This window comes from Oncorhynchus kisutch, linkage group LG6, assembly GCF_002021735.2.
Source record: "Oncorhynchus kisutch isolate 150728-3 linkage group LG6, Okis_V2, whole genome shotgun sequence".
NCBI classification, from domain to species: domain Eukaryota; kingdom Metazoa; phylum Chordata; class Actinopteri; order Salmoniformes; family Salmonidae; genus Oncorhynchus; species Oncorhynchus kisutch.
Window position 1 is genome coordinate 11965773 of NC_034179.2, and position 10321 is coordinate 11976093.

At 44.7% G+C, this 10321-nt stretch overlaps 1 long non-coding RNA gene across 2 annotated transcripts; it reads left to right on the forward strand.

Annotated features, from left to right (window-relative positions):
• The first annotated feature begins 6019 nt into the window (after positions 1-6019).
• Positions 6020-9834, forward strand: LOC116374342 (uncharacterized). Of its 2 annotated transcripts, none has more exons than XR_004210181.1 (3): positions 6020-6320; positions 7188-8228; positions 8342-9834. It is a non-coding gene; the product is annotated as an uncharacterized LOC116374342 (long non-coding RNA). The 2 variants fall into 2 exon arrangements; XR_004210182.1 differs by having other exon boundaries at positions 6020-6331; positions 8342-8516.
• The last annotated feature ends 487 nt before the right edge of the window (positions 9835-10321 follow it).

Sequence of the window (10321 nt, forward strand, 5' to 3'; positions counted from 1 at the left end):
GTTCGCCTTCAAAATAAATCACCCATTGAAACATGCAAAAAGGATAAACATTGTGAAAACATGCTACAATTGGACTAGATAATGATAAACAAGTTTGGAATGTTATATAAATTCAACAAAAAAACAATTATGAATCAAATTGACCCCCAAAAAGTAAAAATATGTTGAAAATGCAATGTGGATGCATTTAAATTCAGAATTGCATTGGGCGCATGCGTATACGCACTGTACAGCCTAACCTATGGATTGAGCATCCATGAAATGGGGTATAAACCTACACAGTGACACCCACAGAACACAACAATACGGAATATGCATTTAGATCTTCTTGTAATTGAATGACTGTTTCATTTGCAAATTTGAGCAGATGGTGCTAACAGTGTATATCCTTCCTGTATTTTCTGCACCTTCTGCTTAGTAGTTTACATTCGAGCACTGTTGCGTTTTGGCCTCATGCGATTTTTTTAGTTGTTGGACTATTTAGCTAACCATCCTAGAACATTTTTTTTAACTTAACCTTTTTTTAACTATGCAAGTCAGTTAAGAACACATTCTTATTTACAATTTACAAAAATCTCATAATAAATTAGGTGTTGTTATTGGTGTAACAGTAACGTGATAGTATGCTATTATATATGTATGCAGAATACTAATGAATCATTATGTGATCTTCCAAGACATTGATTCAGCTTTGATTTTAACTTTACTAAACGAGCACCACTGTGAGAAGTGGCGAAGTGACGCTCCGGTGCGCTATGGCAGCACTACAGTATACCTACCCCCTGCAGTTCGCTACACAGAACGAGCTCATTTAAGCGCACCAGCCACACCTAGTCTATTATTTTTCCTTGTGCAAACTTTGGTGATGCAAAAACGAGAGACCACAAGTGTGGCTGTTTTATGACAATCTGGGAATATGTAGCCCAGGAAATATTCTGGTTGGTCTCAGGGAATGTAAAATAGTTAGGGAGACTTCTTAAACGGTATTGAGTGAAGAAGCGGCAAATGTGTTGAATGAGCAACTAATGAGCATTGAGACTGGAGAACCTGACAAGTTTGATTAACTTATCTTATATCTTTCAGTCTAATTCGGCTATTTAGTTACTTTTGCTCTTCAGCAGAAGTAGTCAGGACTAACTGTCCTCTTCAAGGTTAGCTGGAATTTAGCCCGAAAGGATTTCAAAAATGTGATTGGTTGACTATAGGCCTGTGACATTGGCCTACTTCTCGTCTTGCGCACCGCTAATATTAGATCTCAACAATAATGGGACAAGTGTTAATCACCAGTACCACATCCTTATATGCTATATATATTTTCATACAAGCAACATGAATGCAAGAGACAGGTTGGAATGTCTGACTGGAATACGGGACAATTTACCTTTTGTTCTACATTTGTGGTGTATGAATTTGTTGATAAAATGCGGGACATTGTTTGGTTGCGGGAGGTGGAATAAAGGGCCAAAATGGAGGACTGTCCCGCACAATTTGCGTCACCCTACTATGGGTCTCAACAAGTAGGTTGATACCCCAATTTCATTGGTGCACAATCTATATGTCAGTCTGTACAGTGCTAAATTAATGTTCATTACACACAATAGACTAACTGGGGAGGTGATTGTCCACAGTCAAAGTCCCGAAATAAGATTATGCTTATATTTGTTCAACTCTACAGCGTTGTGTTCTGTGGGAGTCATTGAGAAGGCTGATACCCAGTGGTGGAAGTAACGAATTACAACTACTCACGTTCCTGTAATTGAGTAGCTTTTCTGTGTACTTGTACTTTTGAGTATTCTTTAAAGGCTGTACTTTTACTTAAGTACATTTTTAATAAAGTACATTTTCAAAACTATCTGTTACAGAGTACAATCTAGAAAAAGGATACACATCATGGCACATAAAATCTGCGCCTTTTGTAGCAGCTAGAACTTTTATTTAATTTGTATTATTAACTCAATACAGGAAGTACATGTGGGAACACAAGTATATATGAAAAATACACAATGGACAATTGGGCTAGGGGCGGGGCTAGGGGGTACAATACACATTACACAAGGACCTTAAGGGACATACTGTCAAGAGTCCGTGTGCAGCAGGTAGGACGGAGTCAGGCAGGACACAGAACTGAGTAACAACGTACTTACTCTGAAAATCACAAACAAATTCCATACAGGGAAAAATATTCCAGCTCGACACAACAGAGCGACTACTTAACAAAGAACAAACACGCACAAAACCATGTGGGAACCAGAGGGTTAAATAGGGAATAAATTCAAACGTAATGGAAACCAGGTGTGTAAAAGCAAGACAGAACAAATGGAAAAAGAAACGTAGATCGGTGGCGGCTAGAAAGCCGGTGACGTCAACCGCCGCCCGAACAAGGAGAGGCACCAACTTCGGACCAACTTCGTGACAGTAGCCCCCGCCCCTTGACGCGCGGCTCCAGCAGTGCGCCGACACCGGCCTTGGGGACGACGAGGCGCAGGACGATCTGGGTGGAGACGGTGAAATTCCTGCAGTAAGGAAGGGTCCAGGATGTCCTCCACCCAGCATCTCTCCTCCAGACCATACCCCTCCCACTCCACGAGGTACTGAAGGCCCCTCGCCCGACGCCTTGAGTCCATGATGGCTCGCACAGTATATGCCGGGGCCCCCTCGATGTCCAGGGGGGGCGGAGGAACCTCCCCTACCTCAGACTGCTGGAGCAGTTGAGAGCCAGACCCGGATGCACCGGGGCCTCACTGCGGTGGCAGTCGGCGCTCGCCTTCTGCCGCCTGATGGCCCGCTGCAGGCGCACATGGGCAGCGTCCCATGTCTCCTCCGAGCGCCAAAACCATTCATCCACCGCAGGTGCCTCGATCTGGCTCTGATGCCACGGTGCCAGGACCGGCTGATAACCAAGTACACACTGAAAAGGAGATAGGTTAGTAGAGGAGTGGCGGAGGGAGTTTTGGGCCATCTCTGCCCAGGGGATGAAAGCCGCCCACTCTCCCGGCCGGTCCTGGCAATAGGACCACAGAAACCTACCCACATCCTGGTTAACTCTCCACCTGCCCGTTACTCTCGGGGTGAAAACCTGAGGTGAAGCTGACCGAGACCCCCAGGCGCTCCATAAACGCCCTCCAGACTCTAGACGTGAACTGGAGACCCCGATCAGAAACTATGTCCTCAGGCACCCCGTAGTGCTGGAAGACGTGGGTGAACAGGGCCTCCGCAGTCTGTAGAGCCGTAGGGAGACCGGGCAAAGGAAGGAGACAGCAGGACTTAGAAAACCGATTCACAACGACCAGGATCATGGTGTTTCCTTGTGACGGAGGAAGATCCGTCACGATATCCACGAGAGGTGTGACCACGGTCACTGTGGAACGGGAAGGGGTTGTAATTTCCCTCTGGGCAGGTGTCTAGGTGCCTTGCACTGGGCGCACACCGAGCAGGAGGAAACATAAACCCTCACGTCCTTAGCTAAAGTGGGCCACCAGTACTTCCCACTAAAACAGCTCACTGTCCGACCGATGCCAGGATGACCAGAGAAGGGTGACGCGTGGGCCCAACAGATCAAACGATCGTGGACATCAGACGGAACGTACAGACGCCCAACTGGACACTGGGTGGGAGTGAGCTCTGTACGTAATGCCCACTCTATGTCCTCGTCCACCTCCCATACCACCGGTGCCACCAGGCAAGAAGCCGGAAGTATGGGAGTGGGATCCGTGGACCGCTCCTCTGTGTCATACATCTGGGACAGTGTGTCTACCTTAGCATTCTGGGAACCTGGTCTGTAAGAAAGGGTGAAAACAAAACGGGTGAAAAACATGGCCCACCTTGCCTGGCGAGGGTTCAGTCTCCTCGCCGCCCAGATGTACTCCAGATTGCGGTCGTCAGTCCAAATGAGGAAAGGTGTTGTGCCCTCTCAAGCCAATGCCTCCACGCCTTCAGAGCCTTGACAACAGCCAACAGCTCCATAGCTCTGCCGGGCTGAGCTTCTTCGAAAAGAAAGCACAGGGGCGGAGCTTTGGTGGCGTACCCGAGCGCTGAGACAGCACAGCTCCTATCCCAGCCACACGTCCACCTCTACTATAAATGCCATGGAGGGATCAGGTGACCAAAAGCCCTGTCCGCCCCAGCTGACCACTGCATTCGCACCGATCCCCCCTTCAGCAAGGAGGTAATGGGAGCCACTACCTGACCAAAGCCCCAGATAAACCTCCGGTAGTATTTGGCAAACCCCAAGAACCGCTGCAGTCGGGCAATTACGCACGGCTGAAATGCGTTCATTTTCCATCTCCACCCCTGACTCTGACAGGCAGTATCCTAGGAAGGAGACGGACTGTTGGAAGAACAGACATTTCTCAGCCTTGACGTACAGGTCATGCTCCAACAGTCGACCAAGCACCTTGCGCACCAGGGACACATGCTCGGGCGCAGGTAGCGGAGTATATTAGAATGTCATCTATATACACCACTACACCCTACCCGTGCAGGTCCCCGAAAATCTCAGCTACAAAGGATTGGAAGACTGATGGAGCATTCATCAACCCGTAAGGCATGACGAGGTACTCATATTGCCCAGAGGTGGTACTAAATTCCGTCTTCCACTCATCCCCCTCCCGGATACGCACCAGGTTGTAAGCGCTCCTGAGATCCAATTTTGTGAAGAAGCGAGCCCCTTGTAATGACTCTGTCACACTGGCAATGAGAGGCAGTGGATAACTGTACTTAACCGTGATCTGATTTATACCTCTATAGTCAATGCACGGGCGTAAACCTCCATCCTTCTTCTTCACAAAAAAAGAAACTCGAGGAGGCAGATGAAGTGGAGGGCTGAATGTATCCCTGTCCCAGAGATTCTGAGACATATGTTTCCATAGCCGCAGTCTCCTCCTGTGACAGAGGATACATGTGACTCCTGGGAAGTCCTGCGTCTACCAGGAGATTTATTGCACAATCCCCCTGTCGATGGGGTGGTAGTTGAGTCGCCTTCTTCTTACAGAAGGTGAGAGCCAAATCGGCATATTCAGAGGAGGGTGGAGACCTGGTTTGGACTTTCCACCGTAGTCGCACCTATGGAAACACCTACACACCTCCCTGAGCCCTCCCTGACGTGACCATCCCTTAAGAGCCCTCTGTTGCCACGAAATAGTGGGGTCATGATAGGCCAACCAGGGAAGCCCCAACACCACAGGAAACACAGGAGAATTGATCAGAAAGAGACTAAGTCTCTCCTCATGACCCTCCTGCGTTATCATACATAGTGGAGCTGTGACCTCCCTAATCAGCCCCGACCCTAAAGGACAACTATCTAAGGCATGTACAGGGAAGGGCACATCAACAGGAACAATAGGGATCCCTAATCTAAGTGCAAATGACCGGTCAATAAAGATCCCAGCTGCGCATGAATCTACTAGCGCCTTATGCTGGGAAAACTCAGGAAATTTTATACATACACAATGCCACCCGAACAAGGAGAGGCACCAACTTCGGAGGAAGTCGTGACACATACACATACACTTATAATTCTAACAGCTTGTTTTGTTAGCAGAGTATTTCATTGTCTTAAAATGCAGTTCAATTTCTTTTTGTAAGGTAAGAACATTTGCTTTTTTGTTTGTACATTTACATTTGTGAATATGAAATGTGGCCAAAAGAATAATTAAATGAATTACATTAAAATGTTTCAGCTTATTTCTATCATAGGTAAAGAATCCAAACGGTACATCTCTCCACAATTAGTGTAAGATCTTCATAAAAAATGTGTTCAATTATAAATCTACTGATGTCTTACCACAGTTTTCTTATATGACTACAATGGCAAAAAAAGATGCAACACTGTTTCTTAGTGGTCATTACAAATGGAACAATTTGAGTTGATGTTTTCCTTAAACTTCTTTATTTTGTAGCAGGTAGAACTGTTCACTTCTTTGTCAGTGACAAGTTACATGACCAGATGGACCAATATAATTCAATTTCACCGCATCGCACAAAACGGCCCAATCACAGCTGTGCATGTAAACCAAATGATGATCCGTAGCAGGATTGTGTAACAGTAAAAAAAACAAAAAAACGTAGCTACATGCCATGAAAAAAGAAGGTTGTCTAATCAACTTGAAAAACAAATTGAGCAGGTTCAGGAGACAATACAGACACATGCGGGGACAGTGGCCGGGTCTTCTGAAGACCACGAGGAAGGAAATCCCTGACCACATCTCAAAAAACACAAGCAGAGAAGAGGAGACAGTGTAACTATGGAATGTAAACCCTACTCACCAAAGATGGTGGAGGTGGCTGCCTACATTTACTCTGCTTCAAACTTGAGGAAACATGTAAGTTAATGGTACGAAAAGTAAAGTTATAAATATATTTTATCGCCATGAATGTCGTTTGTTGTGTAGGCTATGTAAATGTAGCTAACAAAGTGTTGCTATTAGCCAGTTGCATTCAATCTGTAGCATAATGCTAACGGTAGCTAGCTCATCCTGTTGCTAGCTAGTTAGAAGCTAACCCTGACCAATGTCTTTACACAGCTGAAGGAACTATATATAAGCTGTAGTGCGGGCTACCACCTCATTGACATTATGGTGGCTAGTAGCTAGCCATCCCCATAATTTAAGATGTTGGTGATAGCTAAACCCCGTTATTTCTATCTCTACTTTGCACATTATTCCACTGCAAATCTACAATTCCAGTGTTTTACTTGCTATATTGTATTTACCTTAAATAAAGGTGAAATAAAAAAAACGTGAAATGAATGAACTTGTGAAAATAAATTAAATAAATCATTTTGAGACCTGGGATTTGTAGGTGTGTGCATTCTTGTTTGTTTGCTTATTACCTAGCTATATCTGGTTGGATCACTGAGTTTCAAATAATAGCCAAAAATCATGTTTGGTAAAACTATAGTTCTTATAACTGGGGAAAAGAAAGAACAATATTCCCCAATATCCGTATGTATTTGAAGAGTGACATTATTCAAAACACCTTCTTATAGCTGACAGTCTGCACTTTAACCCCATTGTCATTGTATATTTAAAATCCAATGTGCTGGACTACAGAGCCAAAACAAAAATGTTGTCATTGCCCAAATATGTACAGATTGCACTTTAAGTGCTGGTTTAAGTTCATTTGTATAAAACCAAACTGGTCAGGCTATATACATTTTGCCCAGACTGATACAGTCATTTTGTCCACAGAGGAAACATCCATTAAAGATGACAAACTACAGTATGTTCACCTCTGCAACCACATACAAACGAACCAAGGAACTATCAAACACCTCTTCAACTTACAAGCAAGCAATGATGTCTGATGATGGCAGTGGGAGGAGCCAGGTGCATCTCACAGGCAACCGTTGACAAGCTTGTCATTCATTTGATCTGTGATGGCCGACAGCCATTCTCTTTGGTCAAATAAGCAGCTTTTAAAGAGTTGGTAACCACTCTGCATCCTCAATGCAAAGTCATCTCCAGACCTACTGTTCGTTCAAGAATACATGAAGCTGCCAATCACATGAAGAAGACGGTTATGACATAACAGGGTAAATTATGTTGCCACCACCACTGATTGTTGGACAGCTCATCAAAGGAGTTACATAGGGGTCACATGTCACTGGATAGATGAAGAAACTCTGGTGAGACGTTCTGCTGCACTTGCTTGCAGGAGATTGAAAGGTTCCCACACATATGATGTGCTTGCAGGTGCCCTCTGACATCCATTATGCATACAGGATCAGGGGGAAAGTGGTAAGAACCACAACAGACATTGGATCAAACTTCATCAAAGCATTCAATGTTTTTGGTGAGCAGAGCCAGGAAGTCGAGTCAGCAGACCGAGACTCAGATGCTGAAGAGCCAGCAGAGCAGGTTGAATACCAAGACACCTATTCCATCCTGGAAAATGACAGTGGCCTAGAATATCAACTCCCTCAGCATCAACGGTGTGCATGTCACCTGCTGAACCTCATTGCAACAACAGATACTGCGTTGGCAGAAACAAATAGTGATGGCTACAAAAGGTTGTCCAGGTGGTCTTTTGCCAAATGCCATGTGGAATATAACGAGGAGGTCAACCTTAGCTGCTGAAGTTGTAGAGAATGAGTGCAAACTGCAGATGATCCGTCCAAATCAAACACGTTGGAACTCAACTTACCTGGCTGTGGAGAGGATCACAGGTATCATACAAGAGAAGGGGGAGGATGCCATAAGAAATGTGTGTGAAGAATTAAATGTGAAAATGTGAGTAGCAATTCTTTGAATCAATGTAATGTTTTCCTATTACAGTACTATTTATTGTCCATGAAATGTTAGAATTCTAAGAGGTATTACATTTACCTTACCTTATCTTTCAGGCTGAGTCCGGCAGAAATGTCCTTCTTGAATGTGTACTGCAAAGTTTGGTCTCAGCTTTGAACATTCTACAGTCTGAGACCTCACACTCAACGTCAACAAAACAAAGGAGATGATCGTGGACTTCAGGAAACAGCAGAGGGAGCACCCCCCTATCCACATCGATGGGACAGTAGTGGAGAAGGTGGAAAGTTTTAAGTTCCTCGGCGTACACATCACAGACAAACTGAAATGGTCCACCCACACAGATAGCAACAGCGCCTCTTCAACCTCAGGATTCTGAAGAAATGTGGCCTGTCACCAAAAACACTCACAAACTTTTACAGATGCACAATCGAGAGCATCCTGTTGGGCTGTATCGCCGCTTGGTACGGCATCTGCTCCGCCCACAACCATAAGGCTCTCCAGAGGGTAGTGCGGTCTGCACCACGCATCACCGGGGGCAAACTACCTGCCCTCCAGGACACCTACACCACCCGATGTCACAGGAAGGCCAAAAATCATCAAGGACAACAACCACCCGAGCCACTGCCTGTTCACCCCGCTATCATCCAGAAGGCGAGGTCAGTATGTGTGCATCAAAGCTCGGACCGAGAGACTGAAAAACAGCTTCTATCTCAAGGCCATCAGACTGTTAAACAGCCATCCCTAACATTGAGTGGCTGCTGCCAACATACAGACTCATCTTTAGCTACTTTAATAATTAATAATTGGATGTAATAAATGTATCACTAGTCACTTAAACAATGCCACGTTATATCATGTTTACACTACTCATCTCATATATATATACTCTTCTCTATACCATCTACTGCATCTTGCCTATGCCGTTCGGCCATCGCTCATCCATATATTTATATGTACATATTCTTAATCATTCCTTTACACTTGTGTGTATAAGGTAGTTGTGAAATTGTTAGTTTACTTGTTAGATATAACTGCACGGTCGGAACTAGAAGCACAAGCATTTCGCTACACTTGCATTAACATCTGCTAACCATGTGTATGTGACCAATAAGATTTGATTTGATTTGACACGCATATGGGGTGGCTGCTGCCAGTGATCTTCTTACTAAAAACAAAACTTCAAAGGCTGGAAGCATCTTGCCAAATGTGCCTACCACTTATCAGAGCCATTCAGAACGGTCTCCAAAAGCGCTTTGGAGAAATGATGGAGTAGCCACAGCTTATTGCTGCTGAAATCCTTCTGCCAAAGTTCAAGACGTCTTGGACTGACAAAGCTGATGTCATCACAGCCGGTATGATTTCTTTACTCCGAATGGTTTTAACCTCATTGTCCATTGATGATATATTTGTCTTTAGTTGTTTTTTGTTATGTGTTTTATATTTTTCATTATTTAAGTTGCATTACAGATGCTGAACAATAACCTTTGCATATAACTAAACTCAGCAAAAAAAGAAACGTCCTCTCACTGTCAACTGCATTTATTTTCAGTAAACTTAACATGTGTAAATATTTGTATGAACATAACAAGATTCAACAACTGAGACATAAACTGAACAAGTTCCACAGACACGTGACTAACAGAAATGGAATAATGTGTCCCTGAACAAAGGGTGGGTCAAAATCAAAAGTAACAGTCAGTACCTCAGACCTTGTATATTCCAGGATGAGATTGTAAAAGCTTTGTGTTCCATTGTGTCTAGTGTTGCTATTTGTGTGGTTTAGGCCCGGACCATTAGGTGTGAGCAGAGCATGCTGAGCGTCTGGTGCATGCCTCTTGGGTCGCAGGATGGGGCTTGGGTGGGTGTATTAGTGGAGGTTGGACCTGTTGCTCTACTCAAGGTCTGGGCATGTGCAGCTGCCATGTTGAGGTCCTTGCTGTAGGGGCAGGGGACATGGGCGGGGGCAGAAGGGCAATAGGTCTGATCTTGGGGGGCCTATATAGGGTGTGGCCAAGGTCTCAGCTCACACACACATTGTATTTTTCTCTCTCTCTCTCTCCCTCTCTCTCTCTGAC